Raw genomic sequence first — 7,494 nt, forward strand, 5'->3', positions numbered from 1 at the left:
GAAAGAAACCAGATGTGTCGTTTGTACTGATCAAAGAGAATATCGGTATATGTATATAGTTTTTGAAATTAAACATTTGGTTGATCACGAAACGCTATTATAAGTGTCCAAGTTCATGCAATAATCTGATTTTAATTGTCCCTCCCAATAACTGGCTAATCCACATCCATATTTGAACCAGGTTTAATCCACCATTTTCTACATTTGAAAATGCCTGTACCAAGTCAGGAGTATGACAGTTCTTGTCTATTAGTTTTTGATGCGTTTTATTATTTGATTTTGCCATGTGATTATGGACTTTCCGTATTGATTTTCCTCTGAGTTCAGTTTTTTTGTGAATTTACTTTTTTTTACCATAGCACACATTGGCCTCCGGCGGGATATAAAGGTTTAAACTCATGATATATAATACTGCCCTAGACCCCAGATGGCTGATCCCCAGATGAAATTACTACACAGTAGATATTACTTAACCCTCAATAATTATCTGAACTTTCAACAACTTTGAAAAAGCATGTTTACCTTACTTATCTGCATGAACGTAAAATGCACAAATTCCAGTTCCAATTAAACATTTACTTGGAATGTGTTGTTAACCTGCAATGACAAATCAGCGGGCTATTTAATGTGAAGAATGACTATTTTGAACAGACAAATAGCACGCCTATATTTACGAAAATGAAGAACAATCCAATTACAGTATAAGAGCCATTGAAACTTTACGAATTCTTTTTCGATTTGTTAATATTTGTGGATTGACAGTGGTTAACATTTGGAACTTATCTGCAAATGGCAACTTGTACGAAAATGTGTTTAAAGATCTTAAAGGTTCAGAGAGGTAATAGCAGCATTTTTTTACGTGACTAATTGTATTTGAACATCAACAGCCGTCTTCATAAATATGACCCATTAAAGACTTAAAACATCGAAATCCAGAAGATATTTACTTTTGACCAGAAACTTAAATTGATATTTCATTTCCCAATGCCCAATTTTGTGTTCATAATTTTACAATTTCGCGTGCTGATAGAAAAATCAACAAGGTGATGGTCTTATTGCATATGTCAGATCTAATCTTGCAGCTGACAGAAGAACTAAACTAGAATTTTAAGATGCTGAATCCATTGGTATTAAGGTAGTTTTTTGAAGCACAAAATGATTCTTTAGCGGGATATTTAAGCCTCCTAGTATGGCAGATAACCATCCCAATACAGATGATAGCAAATATAAGTATATTTTTTTTTGTGATTTTAATTATGATTCGCTTAATTGTGATGGTAAGAGAGATTCGATAAGAGAAATCTATGATATTGTTTTAATTTGATTAAAAACATTATAAAGAAAGCTTCATGTTTATGACTAAAGCACCCCTTTTAGACTTGATTCAATGAAGCGTGAATATAAGTTATTATGGCACTGGTACTGGGGATGTGTACAACTTTAAATCGGTTCAGTGAAACTGTGAAATACAATTTTATCAAAAAAGAAGATATGCAGAAGTTTAAAGAGTTTTGACGAATCAATGATTTTAAAAAAATCAGAAATTAATGATGTAAATGTAGCATATGACAATTTAAAAGTTATGTTTCAAGATTCAACCGGACAAACATGCACCTTTGAAAGACAAATATTTCCAAATCAGGAACCATATGAACGCACAGCTGAAAGACTTTAAGTGCAATTTATAGAAAGAAAATGATGTATAACAATTTAAAAATTGAATAGTAGTAAGAACTGAGAAGCATATAGACGTCAACGCAACTATGTTACAAAAATGAAAAATATATCCATGAACCAAGATTTTTTAATATAGAGGTGCACTAGGGACATGAAATCTCACGATTTATAGCCAATAGTGAAACTTGCTCTTACAAAGAAAGATATTGTTCTCACTGAAAAAGAAAATAGCCTTCTCTTAAAATAATGAGTGTATTACAAAACAAGAAAAGGTTCGTGAAATATCAAATACATTTTCTGTAAATGATTCAAAGTATATTGGAAACTATCGAATACAGATTTATGATGACCACCAAATCTTTTGGCTATTAAAGATAAATAAAGGCAACAGTGGTATACCTCTGTTCAAAACTCGTAAATCCATGGACAAAAAAAACGAAATCGGGATAACAAACTAAAACCAAGGAAAACGCATTAAATATAAGATGAGAACAACGACACAACACTACAATGTAACACACACAGAAACGGACCAAGCATCAGACAAAATCCCACGAGAATAACAAATATAACGTCAAAACCAAATACATGAATTTGGGATAGACAAGTACCGTGACACGTCTTATCGCAATGTGAATTTACACTCAAAAATAAGAGAAAACAAACGACGCAACGTTAAAATGTTACACACACAGAAACGAACTATAATATAACAATGGCAATATTCCTGACATTTTTAAAGGAAAAAATGGTGGGTTGAACCTGGTTTTGTGGCATTCCAAACCTCCCTCTTTTATAGCCATGTGAAATATAACATCAAAATGACAACTCAACACCACAGGACTACAATATAAATAAATTGGAGAACACAATTGACAAAGAAACACACAAACAACAGCCAACAAAAGGCAACAAGTTCAATTTTTAATACGCTAGAAGTGCATTTTGTTCACACATGACCTACTAGTGACGCCCAGATACAAAAGTTTGAAAGCTGAAACAAGTACAAAGTTGAACAGCATCGAGGAGCAAACGATCAAAAAAGTTGTGCCAAAAACGTCCAGTGTTTTCTGTTAGTTACCAGAACATCCCTATTATTTAGAATAATTTATACTTTTGCAAACAGTAAATTTTATAAAATGACTAAAAGAGATGTACATGATAAAACTGAAGTATTTACCAATTACAAGGAACAACTGAAATACATTACATAACCAGACATTTGCAACACAAAATGTAGACACATCCGAATAAGTTTAAACCTCAACGCTAAGTGACGTCATATTTTAAATTGTAAAAAATGACAAAAAAATAACGTCATTTGAATTTGTAAAACAGATCACTAAAAAATGAAAAATGACGTCACATTAGAATGAATAAGATAGAATTAGGATTGATTTAAGATGACATTTGAACTAAATACTGATATTGCATTTAATAACAATGCACATTTCAATACTTATTAATAGCAAACTAAGGTAGCAATAAACTATATTATAAAGTTATGTCCGGTTTGTGTTGAATCTAACTTCAATCGAAAATATCGTACTGACTACGTTGAACCAATCAAATCTTATAAATGAAGGCGGTGATAATTTTCTTTATCATAACACATAAATATAATAAAAAAGACTTCAACATATTTGACAAAATCCGATGTGAATTACAAATATAACATTAAACATTTAAACTAAATACATGAATTTGCGATAGACAAGAACAGTAACACGTCTTATAGTAATGCGAATTCACACTCAGCAAAACAGACACAATCGGGAATAAGTCACGATTGGTAATTAGACGACATAATGACCAACAACAATCTACCATGTGGTAAACATGTCCTTAGCTAGTTTGGTCAAAGACACATCGTATGGATCCACCAATTCGTGATGGTGTCCATAAAATTCAATTGTCAATTTTGATCTGTCCTCCTCATAAGTTTGTTGGAACAGTTTCTGCGTAAAGAGCACACTCCTGTATATGAAGTCCGTATAGTGTGAACAAGCACGAGAATAACGTATCAATTGTGATATGTAAACACCATACGAAGGGACAGAGGGTATGTTACTGCTGAGAAATGGGAAATTGATAATTGGGAAGTTGAAATCGTACCGTTTATCATAGATTTTCGTGTGAAGTCGTCCATTTACGTCAATATTGAGGAAAAGATCAAGGTATGAAGCAGTCCTTCTCGTATAAGTAGTATCCTTAATGTCAAGTTCACTGGAATATATGAGATGTATGTATTGGCTGAAATATGGGTTATGCAATGATAGAAAATCATCAATATATTGGAAAGTAAAATTAAAGAACTTTGCAAGATGCTTTTTCTTTTTGTCTTTTAGAAGGTTCTAAATGAATTCTGCTTCATACGAGTACAAAAACAAATCAGCCAGCAGGGGTGCACAATTAGTACGCATTGGAATACCGACTGTCTGTTGAAATATAAATCCTCCAAACTCAACAAATATATTGTTGATCAAAAGTCCAGCATTTTGATAATATCATCTTCAGTATATTTTCTGGAAAATTCAGTGTGATTCTTCACAAAATATGAATTATTGTAACCCAAAACAAGAAATTTGTATCTACGATTCCCATTTAATCTACCCGATCTTTTAAAAAAAACCTTCGACTTTCTCCCCTTTCGATGACGATGTTGTTGAGAGACGAATACTTAAAATTAACTACACTCTATTTATATTTTTCAACACTGTAAACCATCGTTCCCCGTGTAGAATTTAAGGAAAAATCGTGTAAAAGACAAAAGATTTAATCTATAATGCCTTCCAATATAAAAAAGGTAGCATACCGTATAAGTTTATTGTTTTTGGATACCATATGGGATATTGTGTTAATAGTGAACAAAAACTTAAACATTTTACACAAAGTAGCAGGTGATCAGTATGCAGGAGTTTCAATTAATCGTCGTTAAACTTTTCACATTTTAAAGGTTCGTATACAGAACCACTTGTTTTTATAGTGTTTACGATTTAAACAAATTGTTGACTGTTTTACCTTTCATGTCTGTTAGTTTTGCTCAAATAATATTGTTAATATAATTGAATGTTATGCGACTGTCAAACAAGTGGGATGTTAAGCTACCAATAAACCCATGTACCATTTTCTACATAAGAAAATATCTGCAGAAGAAGGGCACCACAGTAAAAAGAAACATGGTAGTCTTCCAAACTCGGAATCATGATTTTCGGGACAAATGGCATCGTAGATTTTGTTTATAGCCATAAACAATGACAGAAAGATTTGCCAACAAATTATCTTACAGCAGCTTGTGCCTTTAACGGTTGGACAAAAAGGATAGATTTCATCGAAATTTAAAAAAGAAGACATTAAGTTTAGGTACCTTTGCTTTCGTTTTCATTCCAGTAGAAATAGTTTTACAAGGAATCTTGATCGGTAGCACACACTTTGGAATATCTTATAAACTAGGAGACATACATATAAAGATTCCAGGACTAAAATTTTAAACTTACGCCAGAAGCGCGTTTCGTCTACAAAAGACTCATCAGTGACGCTCGAATGTTCTTATTCCAAGCATAAAAACATAGCCGTATTTGACACAACCTTTTTCAACTTTTGATCATCAGTGCTGTACAAGTTTGTACTTTTTTTCCCTTTCGAGCTTTTATATCTGGGCGTCACTGATGAGTATTGCGTGGACGAGGCATGTTTTGGCGTATTGAATTTTAAACCTGACGCCTTTTGTAATCTATTAATGATGTGTTTCTTTGTCTAATACGTTTTCCTATTTATTTGTATTGTAGTCCTGTAATATCATATTGTCATTTCAATGTTATATTTAACATTGCCATTAAAGTGCGAGGTTTGGCATGCCACAAAATCAGGTTCAACCCACCATTTTTATCTTTAAAAATATCCTGTACCAAGTCAGGAGAATGGTCATTGTTATTTTATAGTTCGTTTCTGTGTGTGTAACATTTTAACGTTGTGTTTCCGTTGTGTCGTTTATTTTCTCTTATATGTGAGTGTGAATTCACATTTTTTTAAGACGTGTTATGGTACTTTTCTATCCCAAATTCATGTACTTGGTTTTGATGTTATATTTGTTATTCTCATCGGATTTTGTCTGATGCTTAGTCCGTTTCTGTGTGTGTTACATTTTAATTTTGTGTCGTTGTTCTCCTCTTATATTTAATGCGTTTCCATCGGTTTTAGTTTGTTACCCCAATTTTGTTTTTGGTCCATAGATTTACGAGTTTTGAACAGCGGTATACTACTGTTGCCTTTATTTAAAAAGCCAAATAAATAACGTACCGGTAGTTGAAGAGTATTGAGGATCAAAAATTCCTTAAAGTTTTGCTAAATACAACTAAAGTATTCATGAGGTAGAAAAGCCTTAGTTTTTTGAAAATTCAAAGTTTTGTTAACAGTTGATTTATTATTATGAATATATCAATGGAATAAAGCCTCAAACAACATAGTGTTTGTGTGTAAATCACATTACATAAACATATCATCATTAAAATGGTAAATCAACTATATTAGGAATCATTGCACTAAAATTACGATTTTCACCCATCTTTGCGTTTTAAAATTTATCTTCAAAACTATCATACATAGACAGAAATTGTAAAAGGCAAACATAATAATAAGTCTTGTAACATTTGGTAAAACACAGACTGAAAGTGCCTCATGTTACCTATATATTATATTATTTCGAACAATGCCAATTTTGGTAAACAACGTATTCGAAATAAGAACCAAATTATATAGATTAAAAGTATATATGCGATTGTCATACAAGTGAGAGGTGTGTCTAGCCACCATTTTTTTACCTAATAGAATGCATGTACCTTGTCAGGAATATGACAACTGTTTAGTCTTATCCATTCGTTTAATGTTTTTAACGTTTTGGATTTTGCAATCTGATTATCGACTTTCCGTTTTGAATTTTCCTCTGAGTTTAGTATTTTTTGTGTTACCTTTATTTTTATGTCTGAAGTTTATCATCTACCATTTTAATTGTTTTTTGTATTATTCATAAAGTTTATATTCACCATATCAAATCATAAGCAGCAGATAAAGAAAGTGACTTCGTCTTGGTCAGTGCAAAAACTCAAGGAATAACTTAATAATACGATTGGCCATTAAGTCGATGATGATAATACCAGGCAATGGGTGACCCCCTTATCGCCATGGATTTAACGCGAGAAACAAGACGTAATTAATCTTTCTAGCCCGTCGGGCTTAATATAAAGGATGCAACAGATACAGTTAAGTCTGTCCCATGCTTTGACATATATCTAGAAATTGAGAATGAGGATCGGCAGAAAACAACTGTTTATGACAAAAGAGATGATTTAACCTTCCCAATTGTTCACTTTCCATTTCTATGCAGCAACAATGTAGCAGTGCCTGCATACGGAGTATACATCTTATTTGATACGATATTCCTGAGCTTCAATTGTGGCAACCACAATTCTGAAGTCACATATGTTTTGTGGTGTTCATATTGCTATGTCTCTAGTTGTTCTATGCTGCTATTTGTATACTGTTGTTTGTCGGGTTCGATGTTTTAATTAAATCTATTAAACAATGCATTTATGTTTGGCGGTAGATGGCATGGATAGGGGTTGCGTGGAAAGTTAAATTTGAGGATGGAAATGGGGAATATGTCAAAGACCCAACAAACCGACCAGAGAGAAAACAACAGTAAAAGGTTATATATTTTGTTGGTAGGTTTATACCCACCCCTTCTGGAAAATTGTCCTTTTCAGTGTATCTTCGATCAGGCACATTTCTTAAACTAAATAACCCAATTATGATTGTGGC

This window comes from Mytilus trossulus, chromosome 7 (assembly GCF_036588685.1).
Source record: "Mytilus trossulus isolate FHL-02 chromosome 7, PNRI_Mtr1.1.1.hap1, whole genome shotgun sequence".
NCBI lineage: Eukaryota > Metazoa > Mollusca > Bivalvia > Mytilida > Mytilidae > Mytilus > Mytilus trossulus.